The 12,228-nt window shown below is 45.0% G+C and overlaps 1 long non-coding RNA gene across 1 annotated transcript in view; it reads right to left on the reverse strand.

Annotated features, from left to right (window-relative positions):
- Positions 1–11,211, reverse strand: part of LOC144820034 (uncharacterized) — a 41,299-nt gene extending 30,088 nt beyond the window's left edge. Inside the window, exons 1-3 of the long non-coding RNA XR_013607681.1 lie at positions 11,117–11,211; positions 10,813–10,877; positions 10,089–10,172 (exon numbers count right to left, since the gene is read on the reverse strand). This is a non-coding gene — a long non-coding RNA (uncharacterized LOC144820034). The remainder of the gene's footprint in view (positions 1–10,088; positions 10,173–10,812; positions 10,878–11,116) is intronic.
- Between the last annotated feature and the right edge of the window lie 1,017 nt (positions 11,212–12,228).

Here is a 12,228-nt window from a genome sequence, read left to right on the forward strand (position 1 = left end):
AATATGGCAAACGCCTGCGAACTCACGGAGCACTACAATGCAATGATGTGAGAGATAATGGACGCTATTGCACTGTTAAAACTAAAATGAACGTAGGACAAAGATAAAAATCCCTGATTCAGTGGAACATTAAATGAATGAATCAAGATGTAAACTAAGACTAGCAGAAAAGAAATACAGACAGCTACCATCATCCCCACAACTAAAACTGCTAAGAAAAACCAGAAGCGCCTACAATAAAAATATTCTGAAATCAAAAAAAGAATTGTTCAGAACGGAATTGGAGAATGTGAAAAACTGACCTCAGAAACTCTTTGAATTGGTTAAACATCAATCAACAAAATGTACAAATCCGCACTAGAATAAAAAAAATCTCAAATTAGCTGTGAGGAATTCGCAAATTTCTTTACATCCAAGGCCTCATCCTTGGAATGTGAGCTTTAGTCAGCAGCATCTTCATGGGACACCTCACAACCAAGTAATTCATCAATGCCCAATGATTCATTACCCACAAACGAAGCTCAATTTCACTTTTAAACTATATGACCAGAACGGCATCCTGAAACCTTATCGGCCATTAACCTAACAATCACTACAACGGTACACTTCCTGCAGCTGGACATCGTTAGTCAATGATTCCCTGTGTCAAGTATCCTTCCCAGACTCTCTAAAAATGGGACAGGTCATTCCCATCATAAAAATCCCAACAGAGGATTCCCCTGAACCTAGCAACTTTCGGCCAGTATCCAACATTCCCCTATTAGCTTAAGTGATAGAACAATGTGTTCAGCAACAATTAAGTCAGCACATACCTAAATTCCAACTACTAGACGATTGCCAATCAGGATTTAGACCAAACCATAGTAAGGAAATGGCAATTCTGCACATAGTAGACAACGCATTACTCGCTCTGGACCAAAACAAAGCATGTCTGTTAATCCTTCTTGATTTATCATCCGTGTTCGACACAGTTAACCATGAAATGTTGCTAGAACGACTGGAGAACAGGATGGGCTTTTCAGGGAAGGTTCTAGAATGGTTCAAGTCCTACTTGAGGAACAGATCACAAATATTTCTGGTGAATAAGAACCTGTCAACATCTTCCCCATTCAGGTAGGGGTTCCACAAGGATCAGACCTCTCCTCGTCACTATTCAACTTATATGTGGAAACACTAACGGATATACTCCACCGTGCCAACATCCTCTTCCACAGGTATGCCGATGAAACTCAGATTTACATTAGGATTTCCTCCTTGGAGGAGATCGGAACAATGAACAAGGCTCTAAGGGTGATGATGCAATGGCTAACAAGCACTCAGCTTAAACTAAATGCAAAAAAAAACAGAATTCCTCCAAATTTCCTCCACCAAAAGCCTGCCCATTATAAAAGAATGGACCAATTTGATCACTGCACTCAATTGCACCCCGATCATCGTAGATTCAACCAAATCTCTAGGAATCACTCTAGACCAAAGCCTAAACATGCAGTCACACATCAACACGCTGGCTAAAAGTGCAAGATTTCAGCTGAGCTACATTAAGAAATTGAAACCTTTCATCGAAACGACAGACCTCAAAATGGCAGGTCAGGCATTAGTAATCTCGAGGGTCAAATATGGATGCACAACACTGTCGGCCTCCCCAAAATTGCAACAGCACCTCTAAAAGCCTGCGCCAATGCAGCAACAAGGCTCATAACAGGGTCAAAAACATTCAACCACTTCTCTCCTCACCTGAAAGTGCTGACTTGGCTACCTTATGAAGCCAGAATTCGGCTCAAACTGGCGTGTATAACACACAAAGCTCTACACTTCAAGTCACCAAGATATCTAGCACAGACAATGGTGGTTTCGGGGGAAGCAGACAATCAGGGAGCGCCAGAGACCTAGGGGCCCATTAGGATGGCGGGTGGATCGCCCCAGCCAGGCTGGCGGTAGCCACCACCGGCCTGGCGGGGGCGATCTGCCCGCCATACTTGCTGCAAAGATCCCCTGCCATATTAAGATGGCTGAGGGTTCCGCGGCGGACGGAAAGACCGTCCGCCGCTTTTCCGCCCTTGTCGCCTTGCGACCGGGGCGGAAAAGGGTTGTATATGGTGGCGGTGTCTATCAGACACCGCCAGCCACATTACAATGGGCTGTAAACAATGCCTTTCCGCGGCGGCAATGCTGCCACAGAAAAGCATGCGGAGTCTCCCTGCGGGGGCCCGTTGAGGGCCCCCAGGGACTCCGGGGTGTGCACATGGGGGGTACCTATGGTACCCCCTGCATTTCAATGTACAGCATGACAGGCATCGTGCGGTGCCTGTCATGTTGTGCATTGAAAAGCACAACGTGCATTTTTAGCTTTGCGGGGGTGGTGCTTAGAGCACGGCCGCCACAATGTTAAAAATGCAGAATGCGCCCGCCACTGTGGCGGGCACAACCTAATTCCCCCTAGGTGCTTCACCGAGAATATGGAACTCGCTACCTTCAGACATCAGAAGGTTACCCAACCACGCAAGATTCAAGAAAGAAACCAAGATATTCCTAAAGAGCAAATTCCTACCGTAAACATTACAGAGCATCCACACATGACTCGCCCAAATACACTGGCTTAAAGGCACATATACTTTTTGCCAAGAACTAATGTCATTTGTTCATTACAGGTTCTTGCTTCCTATGATGATATGGTTGCTCTAGTCTTACCTTCTGCGAATGTGCTAAAGTAATTATCAATAGAAATAGCTGTGACAACTTTGAACTGGACTTTAATATATTAAATGCTATACAGAACGTTGCAGTGTAAAAGTTATCATGTCCTGAACTGTGAAGCGCTCTGATACCCTACGGGGTCATGTTTGTGCTATACAAAACACTGGCAAAATTAAATAAATAAATAATCGAGAAGAGATAACAACAAGGTAAAGTTAACAGTCAAGTTTTTGCTTTTGCACCATTTCCATATCCCCAAGGTAATGTTGTCTAAGAAGCTTCTGCAGTTTGGCCGGGTCACCAATGGTGTAAGAGTTTTCCTTGTAAGTGATTTTAAATAAAACCAAGGATGAACAAGACCATATCTAATATTCAAAGATTTTAGTTGAGGATGAAGTTCAAGAAAATGTTTCCTCCTTGCCGCCGATGGACAGAATGTTGTAGAATGGCAAAACTTTCACCCCCAGTCACATATCTGGGTTTAATCCATCGTTATTTTGCTCACCAATCCACCCCAGTTCAGACATGGCCATATGCAAATCAGTCTTGACCCTGTGCCTCATGGTAATAGTCCAGCCCGAACTGCCAAGCCATGTCTTTCCTTGACCAGAATCAAGCATCCTAGGACCGGTTTTTGGCTATCAGCCGTCTTCAGCCAGGATAGCTTGACTCCAGTGGTTAGTGAGCAAGGGACCCACGTCTGGGTATACCCTTCCCACATAGGGTGAACAGCAAAACACACAAGATGATGGACGGAATGTTGCACAATGGCAAAACATTCACCCCCAGTCACAGATCTGGGTTTAATCCATCGTTATTTTGCTCACCAAGCCACCCCAGTTCAGACATGGCCATATGCAAATCAGTCTTGACCCTGTGCCTCATGGGAACAGTCCAGCCTGAACTGCCAAGCCATGTCTTTCCTGGACCGGAATCAAGCATCCTAGGACCGGTTTCTGGCTATCAGCAGTCTTCAGCCAGGAGAGCTTGACTCCAGTGGCTTAGTGAGCAAGGGACCCACGTCTGGGCATACCCTTCCCACATAGAGTGAAAAGCAAAACATACAAGATGATGGACGGAATGTTGCACAATGGCAAAACATTCACCACCAGTCACAGATCTGGGTTTAATCCATTGTTATTTTGCTCACCAAGCCACCCCAGTTCAGACATGGTCATATGCAAATCGGGCTTGACCCTGTGCCTAATGGGAACAGTCCAGCCCGAACTGCCAAGCCATGTCTTTCCTGGACCGGAATCAAGCATTACAGGAGCGGTTTCTGGCTATTAGCCGTCTTCAGCCAGGATAGCTTGACTTCAGTGGCTGTTGTTTTTGCCACCCCGAGTGGGACGGGTATGCTCAGACGTGAGTCCCGTGCTCTCCATGCCACTGGAATCAAGCTATCCAGGCTGATGGGGCCGAAAGCCCGAAACCGGTCCTTGGATGCTTGTTTCCAGTCCAGGGAGGACCTGGCTTGGCAGTTCGGGCTGGACTGTTCCCATGGGGCACAGGGTCAAGACTGATTTGCTATGTCTGGGTTCAAACTGGAATGGCATGGTGAGCAAAAAAACGATGGATTCAGGCCCAGATCTCTGTACTGGGGTGAATGTATGACATTGTTCTGCATTCTGTCCATCAACTGTTGTTTTTGCATTTGTCACCCCTAGTGGGACGGGTATGCTCAGACGTGAGTCCCGTGCTCTACATGCCACTGGAATCAAGCTTTCCAGGCTGATGAGGGCTGAAAGCCCGAAACCGGTCCTTGGATGCTTGTTTCAGTCCAGGGAGGACCTGGTTTGGCAGTTCGGGCTGGACTGTTCCCATGGGGCACAGGGTCAAGACTGATTTGCTATGTCTGGGTTCAAACTGGAATGGCATGGTGAGCAAAAAAACGATGGATTTAGGCCCAGATCTCTGTACTGGGGTGAATGTATGACATTGTTCTGCATTCTGTCTATCAACTGTTGTATTTGCCGTTGCGCAGGAGACATCTTGTGAGAAAAAGATCCTATGGCCAGATCACAGGAGTGGACCATTTAGCCGCTGAGAAGATGAGCATCTCATTGGTGTGTTGCAAGAAAAGAATAATAATGCTTCTAGGTCTTTGATGATTGGTTATGCCAGAAGTCTTTGGACCAAGTCAATGAGCTTGTTGGATATTAAACTGGCAGTGGTCAGGTATGAGCTATACTAGGAATGATCCATTGCAAAAAAAAATCATGTTGTTTCCCACTGAGTGCTCTGGAATACATTAAAGGTGTTGATGATGTCTCTGCTTTCCGATTTTCCAGGTTCTCGGTAGTCCATTTATGGAGCTCTCTCTCCGTTGTTAACTGAGAGATCATTGGGAGAGTCTTCCACATCATTAATCCTCTGCTCCACAGCAGAGATGTGTTGTTCGTAAGAGGACCATTTTGCTTCAATGCATAACAGGGAAGCATTAGTTTCAACAAGAAAGGGTTTTAATGCTCGTATTTCCTCCATTATATCATCCAAAGTGAAGGGAGGAGGTGACTTAGAAGGAGAATCCACTAAAACAGGTGCTGGAAAGTTGCTGTCTCTTTGAAGGATGACAGCCTAACTAGGATGCTGGTGTAATAGAGGCACAGAGGAGAGTATTAATAGCCTTTATGAGTTGTGAGAGTCAACTCACACCAAGAACACATGAAGCATCAAAGAACAATGCATCCCAACACGAGCAGCTTATTGTGAGAAAGATGACAGCATGGTGCTCACCATAGTAAATGAAAAAGGTGACTGCATCCAGCATGACATTTCAAAAACATTTCCTCACATGAAATCGAAATGGCAGCAACCTCCGATGCGCTCCGTGCATCATGTGGGAAAACACTTATGTTGAGTAGTAGTGAGGAGGAAATAGTTGGAAAGACGTCAATCTCCAGGCTGAAGAAACATTGAATGGAGAAATAGTATAGTGCTATCGATGCATGTCAGAGCCGACCTGGAGCTCTAACGCCCGCGGCCATTTTGCCAAGGCTGCCCGGGGGGCCACAAAAGGGACCCTCCAACAGGGCGGCTGCCTTAGTGCCACAGGAAGGCACAGGAGGCAGCAGACTAGGCTCCCAGGTCCAGGAGGAGTTACAGGGCGATCCAGGGTCTGCAAAGTACAGATGGGTATGATATGCAGCGGCACAAGGGTACTAAGCCAAGGATCCCTGGAAGAACTACGGCGCCCCGTTAGTCCTACGGCGGTTGTGTGCCTGAGCAACCGGGGGCTGCCTGGAACGCTCCGCACCCTTCTGGGGGGTGCGAGAAAAGGCGTGGACTGGTGGTCCACTGATGGGAGGGGTGGCCCCTCCCGAAATTGCTAATCACCGATTGGCGACGGCCACGGTGTAAGTTGGCTCATCAGGCGGGCAGGTAGCAGAGGGGCTGGCCTGCCCTTGGATCACCCGTAAGATAACTCACCATGTTGGCATATTTTGTTATGCAAAATAAACCTGCAGCAATATTCTCCACTAACAAAGTGTCTTGTGGTTTATTTATGTATGTTGCGTTATTAGAACTGATGAGTGTTGCCGATATTAGCACTATGTACAGCACGCACAACGTGCCTCTCCCCAACTTTTAAAGGTGGGTAACACTGGGTTTGGTAAGGGTCGATGCCATGCAGCTGCCCGCGGCTCACGCTGTTGCATGGAACACCTAATCTGGGAGTCCCTCCTACGTCTGACACCTCTGCAGCATCCTTTCCGGTGCTAAGTGGACTGGAGACAGGTAGTTATACCTGCTCCCACCCACTGGCCACCCTCTTCCCCCCCCCCCCTGGAAACGCTGTCAAGCCATGTCGCGTTTCTGGGTGCGGAGGTACCGCAGGCATTGTGCAGAGCAGAGGTTCGTCGGGTACAATTTTGCTCAGGTGAGGTACTTTGAATGGCGTTCTCTTTGTCCACGTTTTTAATTAAGTGATTTCGATTAGCGAGGTCGACTGCTCTGTGCCTGTGCCCTAGGGGGCATCATGTTTTTGCCCGTGGCGGTGCCCTGTTGGCCTGAATGCTCATGCCCCTTGTGCTTTTGGTTCGCCTCTGCATGTTTCTTTCATGTGTGGGGGGCACACTGGGGGCCGGAGAGTACATTAGAGCTTGCACAATCAACTGGGAGCTGGGGAGAATGTGAACGTTTGTTGGGTGGCTTGCAGCTCGGTCAGGGGGCCAAGGTACTAACTTGTATTTTAAGGAGAGGATGTGGGTCAAGCATATGAGCCAGGCCAGGTGAAGGAGTGGGCAGGACTACTCATGTGACGTCACTGACTCCTGCAATAGGTTTAGCAGGGAAATTCTGGTGGTTTCCATTGTTTTCCAGGGTAGCTTTCACTACATTTTTCCAAGGATATGTCGGATGTTTCCTGTGACGAATCTGGGCATTGTGTGATTGTATCGAAAAGCAAGTTGCCTCAAACATTGTTTCATTTAAACAGGAATACAATTGTGCAGCTTCCAGGCCAGCTACACTCTCCGTGCTCAATGAAAGGAAGTAAAATAGGTCCCACAAACCCCTTGCATACAGTGAAGGGGAGTCTGGTGTGGGTGTGGGGGTGGAGGCATCCTCCACTGTGTCTGGTGTTGGGTGCCCTGGCCCTGAGTGACTGTTGCGCCGCCTTGTGGCTCCAGCTGCTGCGTAGTGAGGACAGAGGGATGACAGTGGCCCGCTAGGGTTGTGCCCGGGCCTTAATTGGGGCAGTGGCTGCGGTAGTTTAGCTCTTCCAGCTCCAGGCATCAGTCCAAGGTTGTGGGCGAGAGTCCTTCCATATGCGTAACAGTTGCTGCTCCTAGAACGCGGGCTGTCAGGTGCGAAGAAGGCTGATGATTCAAAGGGCCTTTTCTAATGTATAGGGTGCTTCAGTCAGTGTGGGGTATTTCTCGAGTCTGTGATGGCCTCGAATCTTGAGGTTGCCATAACCCATTGTGCTAAGTTGGTTTAGAGTACATTGTGGTGCAGCGGTGGATTGGAGCCGGATTTGGTGTGAGGTTTGTTGGGCTGGTCACTTCATGCTCCATGAGAGAGCGAGGTTTGGATTATTGATGGGGGCCTTGGTTGAGTCACTTGGCTTGCTGTTCGGGATGAATATCATGTGCATATACAGGGGTCAGTTGTCACAGCTGACACGCCCCCTTGTAACATCCTTTGAGCCGGATATGCAGTCATGCCCCGCATGTTCATTTAGGCGGGACGAAATGCTGAACTCCTGGTAAGTTTTCTCTTGAAGTGATGTTTATGTCTCAGACACAGGTTGTGCACTAGCAAGTTTGTTTGGCCCCATTATTGTAATAGACACACCACATGCATAAAAGCGGACTGAATACTGTGCCATCTCGAACCGTGGTTTAGAGTTTGACACCAAGATTTTCAAGCAACTGATTCTCATTCTTGGTCCATTGAGAGCCATGGCCCCATGTTTGGACTTGGGGAAAAAATTACTTGAGTGAAATTATAGTGCTGGGACAACAACCCCTGTCTCCAGGCCCCAGTTTTTTCAGCTCCATCAGGAGCTTATGTCACATGAGTTGGCGTATGAGAGATGAACAATATTTAGCTCAATAGTTCAAACACAAGAGAAAGCTTTATGCAGTACATATCTAGGACCATAAAATTAAGTCAAGCGGGATATAGGGGCATCCACTGCATAAGGCCATCCCATCTGAAGTTGTTCCACCAGGTATAATAAGCGGGACAGGCACCCAAAATATCAGTCTTGGCAGAGCATGTAAACACACCTTACATCAATGGGAGCATTGATGGTAGGACATGCTGCTGCCACACTTAGCAACAAGACTCAGCCAGCAGCAGTACGTCCAGTGGGGCTAGTTTGTATTGAGTCACAGGCAAGTGGGTCAAGTGAGGTGGACTATGTACTTAAGTTATGCACATTAGGCAGAGGGTTTCCAGTAGGATCTACACAAACAGGGATTCCACCAAAACAGGAAACTGCATCTGATAGATTCCGCCATAATGTTTCCACACACTCACATTATTAACAGTGAAACAGCTTTAGAGGATGGCCAGCTGAACAGCACAGGTTTCAACTTCACAAGTAAAATCCCTTTAGGGAATAAATTGACAGATTGAAATATACAGACATGCATTTCACAAGACCATTCGTTTTTATAAGCACCAGAAGCTGGGCAGGCATGTAGTTTGCGGAGACGTGCAATAGCCTGTTGTGGCCACTCTAGCAAGAAATTTTCACAACCTTGCCCCTAATGGGAGCCCACAGATAGGAAACAGTGAATTACATTAGTGCAGTGGATATGAGGATTAAAGAGCATTTCAGAGTCTACATTGCTTCTGCCAAATGACCACTGCTCATGGAATGGAATGCAAGTACAAAGGGCATAGGATGGGTGATGGCAATGGCAACCTCAAGACTGTCAGCCCATGCTGAGTTGATCAACTCGTATAATCAAACGGAAGGTTCCTAGTTGGCACACCAGTAGATAGGCAGGCCATTTGATTCTGATGGAGGGCAATTAATTCCTGGGACAAACCTTTGTCTGAGTCCAATGCCTGGATCAAGCAACCATGTTTGCAGCCCAGTAGGACCCTGCTGTTGTCATTATTAAATTATTGTAAGGTACCATGGATAGGGAGCATATGTTATCACAGTGGGTGTATCACGGGACGGTTGGGTACATGGAATGGTGAGGCCCAGAGAACTGGGTAAAAATGTGTGAACATGAATTACAAAGTTACTTGAAGGTAAGCTGAGGCATGGCTCTGATTCTGGTGGAGGGCATCAATTCCGGGGATAACAAAGTGAACGAGGTCTATTGCTGGATTAAGCAACAAGGGTCACAGCTGGTTAGCACAGAGTGTGTACCTGTGATCAGACTCGGCTCACTCAGCAGTAAATAAAGGGAAAGAGCAGGTCATTGCTACAATCCTGAAGTGGGAAGGAAGCAATAATTTTACCCCAGCCAAAACATATCTAAGCTCTCACTGGCAGGTGCACAGCGGACAACTGGAACCAGATTTAACACTATCAAGTGTCCGCCAGAGTTTATCAAGAAATCCAACTACATAAATGTCTGGTCACTTAGTGGAAAATGTGCACTCCGTAAACCAGTGTTTGCTACAGGTTGCTCCTGCTACCTAAATTTTGCTTCCTTTATATACTGGCAGATGCACTGTGTAGGTATCAACCCACGCGGTAATAAACAGGACTTGCCCACATAATAGTGATAGGACACAACAACCCACTTCCGTAGCAAAGGACAGTTTTTTTATTAAAACAAAATTCATAAAGAACCACAATAACAATTTTTTTTAAAAGAAAGCATGTGAGGACATGCATTACATATAGACAATTATATAAAATGCAATACAAAAAAATAATCCACAAAAATCACAATTTCATAAAAGCATAATGTTAATACCTGAGTCAGACATAAATAGATATGTTGTCGACGCGCATTTCGGTGACCAGCGCCTTCTTCAAGACAAACAAAACTCTCAGGTTCCTAAATATAAAAACATAATTACTAATCCAAAAATACATTCATTTATCTCAAAAATAGACAACAACTCATATTGTCAGTCAGTATAATGATCAAAACAAACACCATAATATAACATCTCATATCAACTGTCAAAACAGCACACACAGAAGTGGGAGAGAGGTTTGTGCGGCCCTGAGGGATAAGCAAGTGAAGGCCAAGGTGGCAGAAGTGTGATTAATGCAGACTTCGGTGCTCATTTTGGAAAGAATATATCACGAAGTATAAATGTCAAGATAAGACATTAGTACTAAGCTGGAAGTAAACATTTGATGATAGTCAGGTCAAAATGGATGCAAGTAGGTTAGTACTAAGCTGGAAGTAAACATTTGATGATAGTCAGGTCAAAATGGATGCAAGTAGGTTTGTTAAGGTTAGAAAAATATACAGGGAATGTGCAACAGTCACTATTCACTTGTCTCTTAGTATATTCTAGCTAATAGTTTTCAGTTGATTATTTGTGCTAATGTATATTGGGCACAAATTCATGTTTGTAATCATGATAGCTTCTTAGCTGAACTGAACTAACTGCTATATACAGTATATTAATTTAATGACCTATCTCTAATTTCAAATAATAACGGACAAGTACAAATATACTCACATGCAAACTGGTACATGCGCACAGTGTATATTGTAGGCACGACTTCTCACGATAAGAGAAAAACTCTAAAAAATGAAAAAACGCTATTAAGTTAAAATAACATGAGAGGGAAACGCAGAGGTCGGTAATTTATACACTGCGGCAGTAGGGTAGAAAATAATGTCTCCTAGCTTATATTTTCAGACTAATTTGTTCGATAGACATGTTTAGTAAAACTTGCAATACTCCGCATTTCCTACAATGGTATCAGAGAGCACATTGCTAGTCAAAGGCATGTTTGAACAAACAGGAATAACAGACTTACACAGCGTTTCCGGTTGGTGCTTATTAATAATTAAGCGTCGGTGGTTCATAAATGCGAACAGGATATTCTTTACGGATTCTAAGGTCTCTAAGGGGCAAGAATAAACAGATGACGAAAATAAAATTAAGAACTTCAATTACAATTTCATTTCTAATGGGTAATAATACAGGGGACGAATTACCTACCTTAAGAGAAAAAGATGTTGGGTAAATAAAAAACACGCTCTCCTGTTTTGCTTTTTTGAGAGTAGAAATACTGTGAATTTAAAACAAAAGCCCATATTAAACAAGCCTTAATACGGCTTGTTGAAAAAGTAATAAACTGTTCACTGAGTCAAAAAACATACCGTAACTATAAAGCTAGTATGCTTCGCCTCCACTATTCCGAACCAGCATAATTAGTAGGTGAGCTCTGATTCACGTTGTCCGTTACTAAATGGTAGAGGACAAACAGAGTAATATAAATAATCATGCTAATAATGCTGAATAGACCATCAACGCTGTATATATGAACCGAGACGGTGCTGGTTAATTAATCGCGACATACCTCCAAGTCTATGCACTTCTTCTGAGGGATGTTTTTCTGCAGTTTCCTACGTTACTGGCTAGCGAGGATAAACGCGCCAGAACTGGAACGCTAAAGGAGGATTGTACAAGCAATACAAATCACTCAATGAGAGATATATAACAGATGGCGCAAGGGGGCAAATGCACATACCTGCTAATGGGCGGCGGATCAGCGTGTGGAGGCTTGCTAATTCGGTAGTCCTATCCGGGTCACGATCGACGGCGGAATATACTGGAAACACCAAATTGAGCCTGAACCCGCCTTTAAATAGGTGTATCCTAATCAATCTTTTATTTATTTATTTATTTTAAGAGTTTTCTATAGCGCGAACAAGACCCTTAGGTATCAGAGCGCTTTACATTACATGAGGTAGTTATAGACAAGAATTTGTAGATTTTCTCAATGTTAAGAGGTAGGTACATAAAGTAGCAATAGATAGACATTATACATTAAACGTTATACAGTAAAATATATACAGGGTATGACACAGTCTGAGAATTTACATTAAAAAAAAAACAATCAAAATCAAGGTCACATGTTTCCGG

Source organism: Lissotriton helveticus, chromosome 2_1 (genome assembly GCF_964261635.1).
Source record: "Lissotriton helveticus chromosome 2_1, aLisHel1.1, whole genome shotgun sequence".
Lineage (NCBI taxonomy): Eukaryota > Metazoa > Chordata > Amphibia > Caudata > Salamandridae > Lissotriton > Lissotriton helveticus.